General features: G+C 44.9%; 1 long non-coding RNA gene across 1 annotated transcript in view; it reads left to right on the forward strand.

Moving 5' to 3' along the window:
- The first annotated feature begins 8,787 nt into the window (after positions 1 to 8,787).
- The window catches only part of LOC134076309 (uncharacterized), an 11,457-nt gene continuing 630 nt past the window's right edge, over positions 8,788 to 19,614 (forward strand). Inside the window, exons 1-2 of the long non-coding RNA XR_009938600.1 lie at positions 8,788 to 8,830; positions 16,761 to 16,925. This is a non-coding gene — a long non-coding RNA (uncharacterized LOC134076309). The remainder of the gene's footprint in view (positions 8,831 to 16,760; positions 16,926 to 19,614) is intronic.

Consider the following 19,614-nt stretch of genomic DNA (forward strand, 5'->3'; position numbering starts at 1 on the left):
TAAGTATGTGTGTTTGCAGTATGGTACACGCTGTTGGTGTTCGTGTGTGTGTGTGTGTGTGTGGTGTGTGCGTATGTGTGTGTGTGTGTGTGTGTGTGTGTGTGTGTGTGTATGTGTCTGTGTTTATGTGTGCGTTCATGTCTGAGTGAGTGAGTGTTTGTAACACTCTCTCTATCTGCCTTGTCAGCGCGGTGTTTTCCTGGGCCTGGTAAATCTGACCATGAGCTGCCTCTGTGTCCCCTGAAGGAGTGCAGTGGAGTCTCCAGCCACCTTACACACTGCACTGCCCCCTAATGGCCAGAGCAGGGCATAGCACCTCCCTCTGCCCATCCCCCTCCTCGTAACCTCTGAACACCCCACCTCAGACACACACACATACGCACTCACACACACTCCCTTTTTTGTCTTCACCCCCACCCACCAACATATTCTTTCACTCTTTCTCTTTCTTTCTCACACTCAAACATTGACTCTCCCTCTCTCTCTCTCTTTCACACACACACACACACACACACACACACACACACACACACACACACACACACACACACACACACACACACACACACACAGTTACACAATTTCGCTTCTCATACACACACACACACACACACACACACACCCTGCACCTGTGTGTACTGTGCAATCTGAGATGACAGAATTGACAGAGCCATTTAAACACACATGACCCATGTCTTTCATCATCCATGATGGATCACGGTGCTGGATATACTTTGTAAATCACAAATATATTTTAAATTTGATTTGTGGTATTTAACAAGCTATGCTTGGCATTACACACTGCATAGAATTACAGTGGTCTCATACCTGCTCTATTTTTTAGAAAATATTATTACGATTCTTATTATCACTATCATGATCATGATCATTATCATTATCGTTATTAATACTATTATTATTATTATTTAAATAAATAGAGCTGATTTAGAATATCTGTCTGTTCTACAAAGCCTGTTCTTACAGTCTTCAGTTGTTTCAATTATTTCAAACTATGCTTTCAGAAATTGTGCATGTTGCATTCATTTATATGAAATCTTCCTTGAACAGCGTGAGCTTGTGTTTTCTATTAGCATGCCTGACCTACTGAGTATTGTGTGTGACTGAGAGGCAGGCAAACACACTGGATCCTCCTCTGAGTGCATTTGTATTGTATGTGTGTGTGTGAGTCCGTGCAAGTGTGTGTTCAGTATATTTGCATATGTAGCAAGGCAGTGAATGCTCCAGAATTTTCCAGCGAGAAATTCTCTGTGGGGTAAACACCAGGCCACGTGCTGTAGGTCAGAGAGTTCACACGGAGTAATGTGCATATCCAAGATGGCTGACTGTCCTCATATCTCTCCTTTTCACCACCGAGCACACTTGATGGTGCCGTTTAACATCCCTCTCTCTCTCTCTCTCTCTCCCTCTCTCCCTCTTACTCTGACCTGAAGCAGGCCTGTTGAAAGCTGTAAGGCAGAGACTCCATTTACCGATAGTTAGATTACACTCGCCAGGGCCAAAACTCGGTTGACATCACTCAGGGGTCCTGCTGGTCCAGCGAACGAAAACAAAACGGCTGTCCGCGAATAAGCCTGCAGCATTTTTCTCCACTGTACAGCCCCTCCCCCCCAAAAACCCACACTCCACTACAGGCCCCCACCTCCTTCCAAGCCCAGAAGCTCAGAGTCAAGGGGCTGCACCCCCCCCCCCCGACACACACACACACACACACACACACACAGCCCGCCTCCTAAGAGCCCCCCCCCCCCCCCGCCCCCCCGCCCCAAACAGCCTCCTATGAGCTTACAGTATGGGCTTCCTGCCACCCTCACGTCACATATCTCAGAGAGCTGCGAATCGCAGCGTGGGGAGTGTGTCTCTACGGAGACAGCCAAAATGGGTCAGGTGTGATGGAACGCTGCGTGGGAGAGAGAGAGGGAGAAAGAGAGAGACATAGAAAGAGAGAGAGAGAGAGGGAGGGAGAGAGAGAGAGAGAGAGTGCGTTGCTGGTGCAGAGAGTCACGGACACAACAGGAAGTAGGCACGGACGACATACCATCCAGCGAAGGTCAAGGTGCAATCTCTTCAAATATGTGAACCGTGTCAACAAAACAAAATGGAGTAGTTTTGCTGCATCACAGTGACACGCCTCTGAGATCTAAAGAAGGTCTTGATGTATTACGCATTGACTTTTGAATGTCAGCCATTTTAAATGAGGGTGTTTTAGATGTTTTAGACTCCTGAGGCCCTGCCTGCATGGGGAACCCATCTGTTCAAAGGAAATCATCCCCATCACCTCTAGCCTTTTTCAAATTATCAAACCATGTTCAACATCTTCAAACAAGCCTCCGAGTTCCCACAGGTCACAGTACACGCTCAAGTTTGATATATTGAGTCATTAAACTCCAGCATACACTGTATGGAGCCTTACATCCATACTCTACGGCTATTGGACCCAACTCGGCTGCTGTAGTGCAACGGACCACACGGAACCAGTTTAGCACCGCAGCCATTCAAACTGTCGGTACGCGGTGGCACTCTATTACTGTGGTAGAACTACGCTTTACAACAACACCACACTGACTATACGTCATCTCAATCATTACCTCTCTACCTTCTAAACAAGTCAATAATAGGACAATAACTATATTAATATGCATTGATGAGGCACTGTCTGCTTACAAGCTTACTCACTGTTCAATAACATGTGACATTAAGCAATATAAGAAGCATTAGCTGTCTATGGCAGTCAATTATAGTGTTCAGCAGCCCGGTAATAGGAAGTAATGCTCTGCCCATCACCGTGAGCTACCAAAACTGATCAACACCGAGCATCACGCTGAGCTGTGTAATGAATGGGTTTGGGGAGTACTTGAGGACCACTGGACGGACGTTTGATGGAACCTCTGTGGAGGGAAAGGGAACACTAGGGAAGATGGGTAGAGGCCTGCTCTCCAATATCACACGCGCACGCCACACACACACACACACACACACACACACACACACACACACACACAATAACATGCATGGCACTTGCACAAACACATCCATGCACGCACATACAGTAACAATTGCCATAAAATGACGATTGCACACAGACGCACGTACTGTATGCCCAAACACACACACACGCGCACACACACACATACACATGATACATATACACATACCCACACACACACACACACACGCACACATAATACAGGAACACACCCCATTCTACTGAGGGCAGTGTTCCCAAATCAACATCATGGCACTAATTAAGCCCTCTGTCAACACTAGCTGTCCACGTAACTCTCCTCACTTGTCTTGAACGCATGCAATAGACAAGAGAGAAAGAAACATAATGAGTGAGCCCTTCACACTGAGGTGACGACAGCAAAACTGAATGGTATCTCTTCCCTCTGGCCCGGCTGAGTGTGTGCGTGTGCATGTGTACAGTATGTGTGTGAGTGAGAGAGTGAGTGAGTGAGTGTGTGTATGTGAGAGTGTACAGTATGTGTGTGCGTTTGTGCATGTGTGTGTGTGTGTGTGAGAGAGAGAGAGAGTGTGTAAGTGTGTGTGTGTGTGTGCGTGTCGGCGCCCACGTACACAAACACGCCTCGGTCGGCCTTTTGTTCCTTCCTCTCCCCGTTCACCTGAGGAGTTGGCTCTGGACGCGCCGCCAGCGCTCAGATCTCCGTGTGGAACCAGGGCGCGTCGCATTCAAGAGCCGGGGGGAAAAAAAAATCATTTCTGTTTTCTTAAATCTCAAGTTTGTTTTCTCTTGGTTATTCACCCCTCCCCTCCCCCCCCCCCCCCCCCCCCCCCCCCCACAGCCATGTGCTTTCCTTCATTCACAACATGTCTTTCAACTGTCAGATAATAATAGGCTGGAAGAGCTCGTTGACCTCCTGCAAAGCGAAGCTGTGGAGAATGAAAGGTGGAGAATCGAGGCTAAGTCGGCGCTGACTGGTCCAAGTCGGCGCTGTTAGATCAGCCCCGCCGGTGCCAATCAAAAGGTCTCGCCGGAGTGACACCTGTAATTACCGCTACTGTAGAGAGGGACTTAGGAAAGCGCGGCGCTGAAAGGACGGAGCCATTATTTGAGCAGGATTGGCCACTAATAACAGCCTATGGGGGGTGACTCCACAGTTTACATAAGGCCTTTCGATAACGCCTACAGTTCTGCCGCTGTCAGGGCCATTTGTCACTCTTCGTTTGTTAGAGTGTGTCACAGAAGACTGAAAAGCTTCAGGGAGGGAAAAAAAAGAGTATTTTCCCCTCCAGTTTTCATGTATACAGTGTGCATGCAGAAGAAAAATTCCACCGAATATTGCCAATGCCACAATGTTTTCCACATAGCACTGCTGAGAAAATGCAGACAAAATCTCTGGAAATTTTAGAGCAATTACGAGAAAATGTAATGTGAGTTCATCTTATGACTTCAGGGTTATACATTATACTGTTAACTCACACCAAACATAGCACAGTTTTAAGTTAGACTTAGTGAGAGTAACATGCAACAAATCAATGAGAGCAAAGATAGCCGAACATTTCTTTTAACCTCTCACTTACGCTTGCTGTCTTTACAGACAAGCACATATATTTTTTACACATCAGTTTCTATGTTCCTCGCTAGTTATGTTGACTGTGAGCTAAAATCTTAATAGACTTGTTACCATCTGCTGAGCTGCTGCTAATATTGATTGTTTAGCATTAGCAGCCAGTACAAGACAAATACACACATTCACACCAGCACTCTCTGTCATTAATAAAGGCCTAATGCATTTTTCAGTAAGCGAATGACTTATGGGCGACAAGCCCTCATTCATTTATATGAGTTTTGATATCTTGCGGGGAGCATGTCGTCTGCCGTGAGCATGGTGAAATGATAGTGTCAACTTCCTGTAGATCAAAGCTCGAGATGCATTTCACATGTGTGAGTCATGACCAGGGTATTCCATCAACATCATGGGGTTTAACTCTCTCTCGCTCTCTCTCTCTCTCTCTCTCTCTTACACACACACACACACCGACTGTACTCTTCCACTCCTCTACAGCCACTCCCTGACTTCTGGGCCTAGTACTAACCAAGGGCACACAGGCTGTATCAGAGAATAAAATATCACACATGTTGGCTGCTTTCACTTGTTTATCCAAATTTGGGAATGTCATTGTGCAGGACATCAACCATCTCTGTATCGAGCATCTGCAATTCAGACAATTTCACTGTTTATTTCAGGCAAAATCCAAATGAATAAGGAGCACAGTATACTGCAGGTGACTCACAAAAAAAAAAAAAAAACAGTCTATTGTGTAAAAAGATTGACCCACATATCCTTGACCTTTCAAGTGATTGGCATTCTTACACATGTCTAAATAAACACCTTTAATCTCTAGTCTGGTCTGATCTCTTTGTAAAGGCCACGCTTTGTCAAACCCACACATGCAACAGTGTCATGGAGAGGGTGAGGCAACAATCTGGGAAACGATGCCATTTGGTCTTTTATGACTTCACAAGTATCAGCTATTTGTCTTGGGGTTTGTCACCAAGCTGTGAACCAGAGTTTTTGTTACAGTTCTAGATTTGTGTATGTGTGTGTGTGTGTGTGTGTGTGTGTGTGTGTGTGTGTGTGTGTGTGTGTGTGTGTGTGTGCGCGCGCGCGCGTGTGTGTGTTGGGAGGGGTTGCTGAAATGGAGTATTTTGTATAAGGGTTGATGTGAAAGTCATATTCCACCTCTGTCATGATCCAGGAGTAGATTTTGGCAGGTTGGAGGGGGAGTGATGACAAATGTTTTTTATTGGATTGCAACAGTCTGATCAGTTCAGGAGAAGTGGTGCATCGCTTAATGTCATGGTTAACACTGTAACTGGGTTCGGAACTGATCCGGTTTAGATCTTGTGCCACAGACGTGTGTAAACAGGTTCGGAATCAATGACTCAATGTCTCAACTATAATAGAATAGAATTGAATTGAAGCAAAGCCTTATTGAGAGAATGGGGGAGAACTGTTTTTCATCTTTTTTTGTCTGCATGCTTTTGGAAGGCACAGTATCTGGGTTATCATTTTGCTAAAATCCATGAACTCCAATAAAAATGCAATAATGCGAGAAGCTTTTAGCGAACAAATCTCCCTTTGGAGCATATTGGACGGACGCGTGCGTCATTGCAACCCATTACTTGACTGCATCATGTGAATGTTCTCATACCACTTCTCCTTCCCACCCACCACTCACACACTCGTCAGATATCCCGCTGTCTGTCTGGTCAGTGGAGGCTTGATCAGTGGAACCCAGGGAGATGTGTTGATGTGTCCACAGTGGCCTGCGGATTCCTCTCACACACACACACAAACACACACACACACACACACAAACAAACACACACACACACACACACACACACACACACACACACACACACACACACACACACACACACACACACACACACACACGCACGATGCCTAAGAGAGCACACGAGTTCCCATGTAGCAGGAGGATGGTCGTGGCCTTGAGCCATTAATCACTAGCGCTTAGACACACTCATCCGGTTTGGCTTTTACATACATACAGTAGCTTAGACACTCTCACCCACGTCATCGTCTCCATCACCTAACTGCTTCTGCACAGTACCATTACATCTCTATACTCTCTCTCTCTATGCTCTTTCTCTTTTTCCCTCCCCACTCATACACTTGATGATCTGATATCCAGTTGTCTGGATAGAGGATGATTGGTCATGTAGGGCATGCTCTGTTTTACATACAGTAGCAAACACAAGCTTGCCCATCCCATCAGGGAGTAGGTGAAAGGACCACAACTCACCCTCCTGTCAGATTGTCCGATCAGGTCAGAACTGCCAGTGTGGAAACAGAAAATAAAGAGAAAAATAAATAGTATATACAGTATATATTGGGTATACACCCAAGAGGATAAAAAAAGGAAAAAGGAGGAGTGTGTTTGCCAAAGATGTGGGAATGTCTGGGAAACTGTCTCTGTGGCTAAATTTAACCTGTGGTATGGGATTCTCTCTCTCTCTCTCCCTCTCTCTCTCTCTCTCCAGAGCATTCATCTTTTTCATGTTTTTAGTGTTGCTAAGAGTATCTCTCTCTCTCCCTCTCTCTGGCACTATCTGTCTTCTTCATGCCTTGGTGTTACTATCATTTTCTCTCTCTCTCTCTCTCTCTCCCGCTCTGTCTCTCTTCTCATTCAGTATGTGTGTGTGTGTCTCTCTCCTTCTATCCATCTTCCTGGTCTTGTTTAGTGTAACCTGGGGGCCGTAACTCTGGCCTGGCTGACAGGTAGGTCTTCTCCAGAGCTGTTTGTGGGGGACTCCTCAGGCTCCTCCTCCTCTCCCTCTTCACTTGGTTTGTGGCTCGTGGACTGTGACACTTTGTCCCACACTGCCCCTAGTGGTCGTTTCTACAACCTCAAGCAGCTTCCTGGTCTAAATCACAACTGACTTTGTAACATAGCAGCAGTAAAATAAGAACCAAGGTATAGTCTAAATATGTTGGTCAAATGATTGGCATAAGACCGTTGAGGAACCCTGAAGAATTATACTTTATTTGGAGAATATATATATATATATATATATATATATATATATACTTTCCTCATGGACCTTGCATTGTTTATCTGGCAGAGTCAGCTCATGGGCATTGAGACAGATGACAATGTCCAGTTTTATCCCACCCTCAGAGCCACGGTTCCCATAGCTCTCGAGGCCAACGCCACTACAGGACACGGTGGCCAAAAGAGTTCAGACAGGACACATTCCCCCTGTCTGAATCTGAGCCACGGCCATAATTAATCAGAGGGCTTCTGCAAGGGCTGTTCAAAGTGCCATTTTTGACTATGGTTCCTAAACGACACATTATTGATTATATGGCAACCGCTAACAGCTCAGGAGCATAGTTGTTTAATGGCTTGGAGGCGAAGCATGTATCTTGCGAAAGAGATATGAGATGGTCGGTGATTAAATAATTGGCCAAATATTTGTTCAGTGTATGAGCGCCGATCTGTTTTGTTGATGTTTGGTGCTTTTTTTGCCCTTGAGACTTGAGAAGTTCATTTGTTAAACTCAAAAAGACGTGTGCTAAGCACTTTCAATATTTATGTGAGCTGTGTGTGTCAGGTGGGATGAAGAGGCAATTAAGAGTCTACCTTAAGGAGTGTTATTACTTTTAAAGAGACACACAGGTAAGGTAAATAGTGAGCATGCTACGTGTCTGGCAGTGTTTTTATGTTTTGCGTGTGTGCGCGTCTTTGTTTCAATGCCTGTGGGTATGTATGGGTGTGTCTGTGAGTGTGAGTTGGTAAGTGTGTATATGTGTGTGTGCGTGTGTGTGTGTGTGTATGCATCCGTGTGTGTGCGCATGCATCCATGTGTGTATGTGTGTGTGTGTGTGTGTGTGTGTGTTTGTGTGTGTGTGTGTTAGTATGTCTAGGTGTGCCTCTACCTAGCAAATATCCCTGGTGGGGTGCTCCATGGCCCACTCCCTCTGTCTGAGCTGTCTGCCCGCGGCGGCAGGGTCCTTCCAGGGAAACGCGACACGTGGTGGAGCCCCAGAGACGAATGATGACTTTGGGAACTGGGAGACGTTTGTTTATGCAGTCGGACATAATTCATTTCAGGGCTAATCAAGCGGCTGATAAGGCTGAAGAATGGGAACAGAACACGCTGATGGTATCGCGCCAGTCGAGTGTTTGCCCGAAGCCACGCCGGGAGGAGGAGGGAAAAAGAGAACGAGAGAGAAAAAGGAGAAAAAGAAAGAAAGAGGGAGAGCCAGAAGAAAAGAAGAGGGTGTGTCGTCGGCTGGCTCGCCATATCTGCTCTGAGGTAAGGGTCCTTCTCAGAGCAGAGAAAATAAACAGCCACTTTAAGGGAGAAGGTGGAGGTGACCTCTTAAGGTGCCGTTATCAGACCACAAACGCCATACTCCTCTGCCTGTTGAACTTCAGCCATGACCATGAGATAGGTCTTGTGAGTGTGGCTCTGTTGAGGGAGGGAGTGGAGCTATGTCCATAATGTGTGCATTAGCTTAAGAGGGATTTACTGTCACATGTAAACAGCCTGTGTTCACTTGTTCAAGCCCTTTACTGTAGATAAACACATTCATATATGGATATTCTGTTCAGGGTCACACGTACGGTATGATCATATGTGTATACATGACAATGTACCCAATATTCTAAACATGCAAAGCCTATTATGCATAAATCATAGTACATAGTATACACAGATACAAGAGGCTGCACTGCTACACACACACACACACACTCTCTCTCACACACAGACACACACACACACGCGTGCGCGCACGCACACACACACGCACAAGCACAGAAAATGTAATTCTACTTCCCCAAACAGCTATTACACCCGCACACAATATGGCATTGATAAACACATGCGCCCGCACACACACACACACACACACAAACCTCAGTGGTGGCCCTGTGCCCATTAAAATGCCACCCAGTGTCCTGGCAGGGTGCCTCAGCAAAGATAAAAAGGTATTTAACCAGCGGAGACCATTAATTGATGGCAGTCATTACGTGCGTCTTCTAATACACCGTTTTCCCCTATTTAAACCAAAAAAACCCCCAAACTGATTAATTAAAAAAAGACAAACAGAAAAAAAAGAGCGTGTGGAGGTGAGTGCTACTTTGGGGAGCTGGGGAGCGACGGCAAGGTGGCTGGCGTTGTGGGAGAGAAATTGAGTTGGTTTAACTTGGGATGACACCGGTAATTATTCAGCATGGGGTGCATTGGTGTTATGCTTCAGATAAGAGGATTGAGGAGGCAGGAGTTTGCACACGTTCCTACCTGCTCTCTCTCTCTCTGTCTCTCTCTCTCTCTCTGTCTCTCTCGCTCTACTTAAGTATGGAGATTAGGACACAGGCGCTGCACTGCTGTCTGACCTGACCCCAGTCTCTCTCTCTCTCTCTCTCTCTCTCTCTCTCTCTCTCACCCCTGTGGTCAAGTGGCATCTCCGGCGCTTCATCCTTCCTGTCCATGCCATCCAGTAACACTGATAAGAGCCTGTCAAACACGTTCACACATGGTCACGCACACTCATACTGAACATAATGCCTCAACTGCTCACAGAACGCTGTTTCAATTGTTTGTGTAAATGTGTGCATGTGTGTTCAGTGTATCTGTGTGTATTTTGTGTGTGACAATTTGTTTGGAAAACTGTGTGTGTGTGTGTGTGTGTGTGTGTGTGTGTATGCATATGTGCGCACACACATGTCGTAAAAGCACTTATTCAGCTTATCATCTAAGCCTGCTCACTATTTTTCATGCCTCTATGAGCAGCACGCCTTGATGGCAGTAATGGCTGATTTATTTACCAGTACACACCACCACTGAGATAAAGCAAGATAAAAGCAATCAATTATAGTTTCAAAACAATATTGGCAAAACTAAACAAAAGGGCTGAGATAGTTACAGTGCAGCAGGAAACAAAGGAGCTCTTTCAACATGTTTCATACGCAATGCAGTTTTGTTGCTTTATCAACAAAACAAAACAAATCAAGCTCAGCTCAGGATGAAATAATATAATTATGCGGAGTCTTAACACAATAGCACTGCAAGCCTTCAGTATTTTCAAAGCATTCCATTAATGTGTGGAACTTTTTTTGTACACTGTTAGTATTTACCTAATTTTCAATTGTCTCTGGCAGTGAAGCGGTTAACCACTAAAAGGACTAGGGATACCCGGTGGTCCTGCACGCTGCACTGCGCCCTTCTGGCCAGAGCTGGGAACTGTGCCTCAGCACAAGCAGTTGCTGTCTCTGTTAGTCCCTGCCTCATAGGCTTAGCGATTCTCAACAACCAATGGTGAGTGCCAGTGTTGTGTGTGTGACGGATGGCCAGTCGAATCTGGAGCTAATTGGAAGTGCTCCAGGAAGCTCTGCAGTGGAGGTTTCATATGTGACTTCTGTGCAAGAGATCATTTTTATTTATAGTTTGGCTCTGACTCTGAGATTTTGGCACGCGTGCTTCGGTGTTTAAACATGCCCAGGCACAAGTACTCACAGAGCACGTGCGTACACACACACACACACACACACACACACACACACAATTGAAATGTAAGGCATTGTTATTATTGTATATTATCTGTAGTGATGATTCCATAGGATTGTGTGAGAGAATTCAGTGGAATAAAATGTGGTAACTGAACTGATGAAATTGTTTGTATTCAGCTAAAATGATGAACAACATAGTCTCTGTCTCCCTTAGTTGTGGTGAGAATGTATGTATAAAGCCTTGGAATGTGTGTGTGTGTGTGTGTGTGTGTGTGTGTGTGTGTGTGTGTGTGTGCCACCCAAGTATGTGTTGGGGGTATTGCATTGTGTGAGTGTTTGCATAGGTGTGAGTTGGTGCATGTGTGTGTTTGTGTCCATGCATGACTTGTGTGTGTGTTTACACTGTTTGCAATGTTTGCAAACAGTGTCATGGCTATATGTAGAAGAGCAGACTTTGTGCTTACAGTATGTGTGTGTCTTCATATATCTGTGCATATATATTTGTGGTATTCATGGTTGTTTGTGTGCGTATACAGTATGTTTGTGGTTCTGTTTTAAGAGTTTTTATATTTGCATTTGTATGTGTATGTATCCTTCAGCATGGGGGAATCTGTGAGTGTCTGTTTGCATCTGTGCGTGTGTGTGTGCTTGCCCTTTTGTGCATTTGTGTGTGTATGTGTTGGTGTGTGTGTGTGTGTGTGTGTGTGTGTGTGTGTGAGAGAGTGTTTGTGCTTGCCTGGGGGTCTCTGTTGTTGTGTGGTGACTCAGTCTGTCGGAATTGGGTGGGGCTGGTTTGCCTAACCCTTTGCCACTCTGTGATTGGCAGCTGAATCGGGTGGGGCTGGTTTGCCTAACCCTTCGCCACTCTCTGATTGGCAGCTGAATCGGACTGTAGGGCACTCTCCCACACTCCTTCCCTGTGTTTGCTCTCCATCTTCCCTCCCTCCCTCCATCTTTTCAAATCAATTTGCTTCAAATATATAAGCCATAATCCCATTGAGTGTGTGTGTGTGTGTGTGTGTGTGTGTGTGTTTCTGTGTTTTTGCTTGTTTGCATATTTAAGTGTGTGTTTGTGTGTTTGTACGAGAGAAAGAAAGAGAGTTCACCTGAACCATCTAGCGTTCATATGAAGAGAAATGAGTCAGATGCTGTTTGGTTTGGATTTGATTGTTTTGACCTTTGCAGGAAAGGTTAGGTGACCGCTAACATAACGCTAACAAAAGGTTGGACAAACAGATGGATAATTGATGCATTGACTTTTCTTACCCTGGTTAAAAGACCTGTTGGCCTCTTATTTCACCCACAGAGAAGAAGCGAGAAACAAGGCTGTGGTACTCAGTGTTGCTATGTGACAGGTCTAAGTACAGCTAGGTAGGCCCACTTCAACGGTCAAAGAACGTTTGCCAATGTTAGCCGTCAGAGGTAAACTTCCAACAAAGTTCTGGCAACAATGAGAAGTTTGCCACTAGTGGCAAATGTGTTGGCCAGTGATTTGCCACCACCCTAAGCCAATAATAGCAAACTTCCTGTGACCTTCTGAGGTGGCACACCCAATTTGCATGATATTTCGGCAACATTTCCAAAAGCTAACCACAACTGTTTGCAAGACAACTAATTTGCATGCGAAAATATGCCGCATATTTGTGGCAACGGTACGCCAGAAACCTGAAATTTCTGTAAGGGTAATTGTTCTAGATATTAGAACCATCTACAGCTCTGAATTTTACCACTAACTTATGAGTTTTATTGGAACTTGAAGGACCCATACTTCTTGCCAGGACCCACATAGAGTTCCATTAGAAACTAGAAAAGTAACTCCGAGAGCGCAGACCTCCGCCTGCATTGTTCTTCCTAGGTTGTCATACATTTGAACCTAAACTATTCAAAACACCACCACGTGGCCATACCATGCCATTACACTAAGCGAAACACATAAACGGCTCCGGAATCCCGACGGTGTTACGGATCACTCCCAAGATCTAATCGTTTCTTCCTTGGGTCATTTCTGACCTCCCCTGAATTTTTTGAAATCCATCCATTACTTTTTGAGTTATCTTGCTAACAAACAGACAGATAGACAAACAAACAAACAAACAAACAGACAGACAGGCGGAGGTAACTATCAGCTATGTAATTCGGCAATTTTGTCAGACCGTAGGCCCCTACCTCCCTGGTTCCAGGCCCGTGTGTTGTGTTGTTATGAAGGGAATGGGCCGTTGGCCTCCCTAACACAAACACGTTTCAGCCTGAGGGACCCTGTCATTCCTGAAAACCTACGAGCGGATATGGTAAGGCCTTAAATCTAAAAGTGGGATTTCTGTGACATAATGGAAGCGTTGTCTTGGCAACTCCCATGCAGGAAGCACTTCCTGTCTCCAACAGCATGGCATTTTCACAACCACAAACGTGAAAATACTGTTTTTTTTTTTACCTGATCGTTCGGGAGACTTACGATTGGGCAGGAGCTAAAGGGAAGACGTGAAGACCTCGCATGAAATGCCTCATTAATCAACGTCTTCTCCTCTCTCCTTTATTTTTTCCTCCTGCTTTCTTCTCTTCCTCCCACCACTCCCTCCATCTCGCTATTCAACCTTTCCATTGGTTCTCTCTCTCAGATGTGTTGCTAAAGGCCATGGTGAAGTTTATGGAGTGGAAGGGGAGTTTATGTGCCGAAACGAGACCGTGTTTGTTTTAAAAACACCACGGCAGATCTCAACAGGCTAGAATGGGAATGAACTCAGTGAGAACAGTGTGCGTGACTGTGTATGGCGTTTGTATATATGAATGTGTGCGCATGAGCATGTGTGCATGTGTGTGTGTGAATACGTGTGTGCGTGTGTGCGTGCGTTGCTTGTGTGTGTGTATAATCATATATAAATATCTATATGTGTGTGTGGAATTGTGTTTAGGAGTGTATATGTACTGTGTTTAAGGGGCTGTGGATTTGTGTGAATATTTGTATATCTACTGTATGTTTGCATGTATCTATACATGTGGACTGTGTGTGGGGGGCCTTAGGTGTGTTCGGAACAGTTGCTCAGTAGCTCTTCAAGGGGGGCTTGTTGACCCAGCAGACTGATTTGATTGCAGTGCAAATGCTATTTACTGTGCACACACATGTGAGCCCTTCAAACAGCTGGGCTTTTACAAGCCTGCTAAATGCCCCTGAGCTGGGCCTTCTCAGCTGCACATTAACACCCCGACCCAGACCAACCTTAGAGAGAGAGAATGAAAGAGAATGAGAGAGAGAAAGAAAGAGAGAGAAAATAAGTGAGAGAATGAGACAGAAAGAGTGAGAGAAAGAGAGAGAGATCCCTCCATGAAGAGTGAGTATTAAACAGAAACACGTGTGATTTGCCCCCTCGTTTTAGACACAAATCCCTCCATTTTACACCTCATTCTCTACGGCATCCACTTCCACTGAGGATTCAGAGAACGAATGTTCAGGAAGCTCTATGCTTTCAGATAATGAATTCACCCTACAAGTAAGCCATAGACTTTTAAACGTTTATATGTTTATATTTATATATATATATATATATATATATATATATGTGTGTGTGTGTGTGTGTGTGTATGTGATGCCATATATTGCGTATGTTGAGTGAGGTTGGTTTCCTCTTTGCTTTATGTGACTGTTATGGTGTGCTTTGATGCCATGCTGCCCCCACAGGACACATGTAGAATTACATTTCCTATACTACCTGGAAGCCATTGCATTACACTTTCATCATTTGCATTACTTCATTTCTCTCTCTCTTTCTCTCTCTCTCTCACATTCTTTCACTCTGTTTGAGCTCAGTGCTCATGAAGTCTCTCTATCTCTTTCTATTTCTCAACCCATCCCTCTTTCTGAGTGGAGTCTCTCTCCCTATCTCTCTCTCTCTCTCTCTCTCTCCCCCTCTCTCCTGGGTGGGTGTACTGTACCAGCCGGTGGGCAGCCAGCACGGCTGGGCCCTCATCCATCTCTGTCTGGATAAGATCTTCACCCGGAGCCCCAGAGGAGCACATCCGCTGTGTCCGGTGTCATGTGTGAAGACCGCAGAACGGGAGAGACAGAGGGAGCTTCAGGCCAAACACCTACCACAGCGACAGCAACTGCTCCATCCTCTCTCTGCCTCTCTCTCTCTTTCTCTCTCTCTCTGTCACTTGCTCTCTGTCAATGCTGCTGGCTCTCTGTCACACTCTGTCTCTGACTCACTTCAACACCCATTCTTCTTCTTGTAGAGCACTCACCTTTTGCATATACAATATACATTTATGTTTTTGTGCATGTGAGGGTGCACAAACAGAGAAATACATACAGTATATAGTTTTAGATGCACACACACACACGCACACGCACACACGCACGCACACACACACACACACACACACACACACACACACACACACACTTAAACACACATGCACCTGGTACAGCCCAGGGCCTAACCATCCATCAAGAGTCAGTAACTTTTTCAGAATTCACACAGCCAGCCACAGAGACACACACACACACCCAGCCACACACACATACGCGCGTGCACACACACATTCACTCTCACTCGCAGTATGAGATCTTTGATTCTGACTCATCTCCTCTGAGTTATGGATGTGTGTGTGTCATCATCTGTCTTCTCACTCACCTGGCCTAGCGATGGTCACCATGACTACCGGAAGAACAGACCTCCTGGGGTCAATCCTTCAGGCTGTGTGTGCGTAAGTATGTGTGTGTGTGTGTGTGTGTGTGTGTGTTGGGGGGATGTATGTGTGGGGTGTGTGTGTGTGTGTGTGTGTGTGTGTGTGTGTGTGTGTGTGTGTGTGTGTGTGTGTGTGTGTGAGTGTGTACATGTGGAGGAGTGTGTGTGTGTGTGTTGTGGGGAGGAGTCAGCAAATGGTGGAGTAGCGCTGGAGAGCTCTCCCTAGTGGTCTAACGCAGACAGAAACTCATCCCAGCTTCTCTCGCTCTCTGCGTCTCTAGGTTAGTCAATAGAGCCATTTCAAGGCCCATTGTGTTTATGTCAATACACACAGGGTTAGCAAAGGGCACATATCTATCCTATTCAGCACAAGACATTGCACAATAATGTTATTTTAATTATAGCAAATTGAGATGTGTTGTCTACGTATGTACTCATTTTATTTATTCATATTTTATGGGTAGTATGCAGGAGGACGTTTACGCCGTGAGAAATGCAAAAGTGACAGTCTCACTCGTAACAGCATAGTCCATTAGACGTAACGTCTAAATTGCATCTGAGACATCCCGTACTCCTTTGGGACCAGGGTTCTATTACACTTTATCTGAAATCCAATAGCATGGAGAGGCACAAACATTACATGATCTGTAATTTGCAAAACGGCCACATTAAACCTGAAATTTAACAGCTTTTTTTTTTAAGGGGTATGTTCCTTGTGAAATGCTAACAGCGTGAAACTGTCTGACTCTGACGATCGCACTGGCCTACGTGAGGTGTCTTTAATCTTCCCTTAATGCACTGTTCAAGGTGACGCCCTAGATTTGTTTGTCCGGTGTCAATTTTACACGCTATCTCTTCGGCGACACCTAAACTCTCCGAACATGCAACAGAACCTTTGGCGTGTGGTTCATGAAGAAGAAGACGGAGAGGGAATACCAACGCCTCGGACAAAAGACAGGAAGCGGGACAAGAGAGACCAGAGAGGAGAGGAGATGAGAATGCCGTGCTGAATGTGTGTGTGTGTGTGTGTGTGTGTGTGTGTGTGTGTAGATGTGAGAGGAGAGGAGGAGACGAGAAAGGAGAGGAGGGGAGGAGGATTCCAGTCCAGAACTGAAAACCAGACCAGGCTGCTCTCTCACATGGCCCTGACACGTTAGACATCTGATTGGTCAATCGGCTGCCCACGTGCCGCCATTACAACTGCAGACACCATAGGTGAGTTCTGTGTGTGTGTGTGTGTGTGTGTGTGTGTGTGTGTGCGTGTGTGTGTGTGTGTGTGTGTGTTTGTGTTTGTGCTTGTACATCACGGTGGTTCCTGAACCGAGTGGTCCAGTTCTGCCCTCTGAGTAGAATTCACATCAGCGAAAGGCGTGAGTGAAAAAAAAACTAATCAGTTTACACGCCATCCATCTCTGGCATAACATTGTCTTCAACAATGTGTTTTTGTACGTGTACGCTTCACGTGTGCTCTAAAAATTGAACGGAAGTGCAGAAATACGCCCTTGTCCCATTTTAATGGACGTAATACACCCGTAAAGTGCTACCGGTCTATATTGCGGCATTGATTCCGACGGAATTCTACTGTATGTGCAACAACAGACTGACGTCAGACAGGCGACTGAAAAATGGCTCTAGTGTAAATAAGCTTTTAGCGTGGCACTGTTGGCCCCTCTTAGAGATGTGTGACATACATGCACACCTAATTAGCCACTTATGCTATTAATCTACAACTAATAACGCATTTATATAACGCAATAACGCACACACACACACACACACACGGACATACACGCACAAACACACAGAAATCCTTGCAAGCATAGACATGTATTGATTCATATATGGATGTACAATACACAAACACACACACACACACACACACAGGCGCAGACACAAGCACGCATAAAGTGACACAGGTGTGTGACGGCTTTGGTGTGCTGTACAGGGGGATGGGGTGGTGAGCGCGCTCTCACGTACATGGGTGGGAAAGGGTGTGCAATCACTATGGAAACCGCGAAAATAAATAAGTGGTGGCTGATGACTTTGCATTACGTGATGTCAACCAGTCACACCCCATGGGGCGAAATGTGGTGTTACAAGGAAACAGTGTGTGTGAGTGTGTGTGTGTGTGTGTGTGTTTATGTTGAACAAACTGATGTTTGCAATGTATGTTTTTTCACACATTCTTTGAAATCATTAATTTCTTAAATAAATTCATGCTCTTGGCCCTGCATCAAAGAAAAAGACACCACATGGAATTTCAATGACCAATATTTATCTAAAGCATCTTGGGACCTGCCCAGCCATTTTTTATTTGCAAAGCAATTACTGATGATCTTTTTTTCTGCAGTGTTTTTTTTACTTGATAAAATCTTCAATAGATGACACTCATACGCACAAATACAAACACACACACACACACACACAGACACAACCACACATACAAACGTATTCATATAAATTCATGTAAGACATAAATAATTATTATTATTATCATTCTAATAATATGTATTGTTAATAATAATAATAATAATAATAATAATAATAATAATAATAATAATAATAATAATAATATTGTTGGGGTATGTTACCGTTCAATCCATGTATTCATATTTACTGTTTATGCTGCTGAGGGATTGATCTATTTTCCTCTTCTGTTGCAATATTTATACATAACAATTCACACATTCAGCCATAGCTACATTACATGCTTCTATTCCCACAGTCAGAGATCTGAAACAAGATCTGGGTAAATATCCAAACCACAATCTGATGGGTGCGATATTCAATATCATTAATTATTTGATCCTTCACGGAACAGCCCTGGCGTACTGATAGTCCCATCTCCCTCTCTCTGCCTTTGTTTCTCTCTCCCTCTCTCTCTCTCTCTCCCTCCCTCCCTCTCTCTCTCTCCATGTCCACCTCCCCCTGCTACCTCTTGTTTTCCTGACAAGTCCTCTGTCCTTGCAGTGTGTGTCGGTGGCATAAATCAGTGGGCCGTCACACACCTGAACAGAGCTGACTTTGGGGCAGGTGTGGGTTTACCTCTCTCTCTCTCTCTCTCTCTGTCTGTCTCTCTCTTTCACCCCTGCTTCTCTTCCTCCACTCCACTCCTCTCTTTTTCTTTCATCCACTCCCTCTGTCGGTTCCCTCCTCTGTAGCCTTGAGTGTGTCCTGTGGCTTTGGAGTCATGGCCGGGACACACAATACCTCCCAGATCCCAGAGCCTGCTCTCTCTCACACACACACACACACACACACACACACACACACACACACACACACACACACACACACACACACACACACACACACACACACACACACACACACACACACACACACACACACACACACACACACACACACACACACACATACACACACACACACACACACACACACACACACACACACACTGATGTACACACACATTTACTGACAAATGACACATCAAGGACTCCAAACAACCTATGGAGATGAGGTGGCTGTATGTATTTGTCTGTGTTTGCATACTGCTCTCTCTCTCTCTCTCTCTCTCTGTGTGTGTGTGTGTGTGTGTGTGTGGATGGATAGATGGCCTGGACTGACCTGTTTATATTCTATGATAATGATTGTAGTTTCTTATCAGATTCTAAACAAAAGTCGAGCAGACAAAACAATGTAACTGAGCAATGGAATAGACAATAAGGATGTTAGTCCTTTTGTAAATGTATAATCACATATCCATATAAATATATTCATCCATATATTCATCCTTGCTTTGTAAATTTAGCAACACAAATAAATGAGTCCTGTATTCCACACTCAGCTGAGAGCAATGCTTAAATCACTTAACTGAAGAAATGACCGACTATGTTGCAGAAAAGACTCCAGTGCAGTTAGTAATCAGAACAAGAATGAC

This window comes from Sardina pilchardus, chromosome 3 (genome assembly GCF_963854185.1).
Source record: "Sardina pilchardus chromosome 3, fSarPil1.1, whole genome shotgun sequence".
Lineage (NCBI taxonomy): Eukaryota > Metazoa > Chordata > Actinopteri > Clupeiformes > Clupeidae > Sardina > Sardina pilchardus.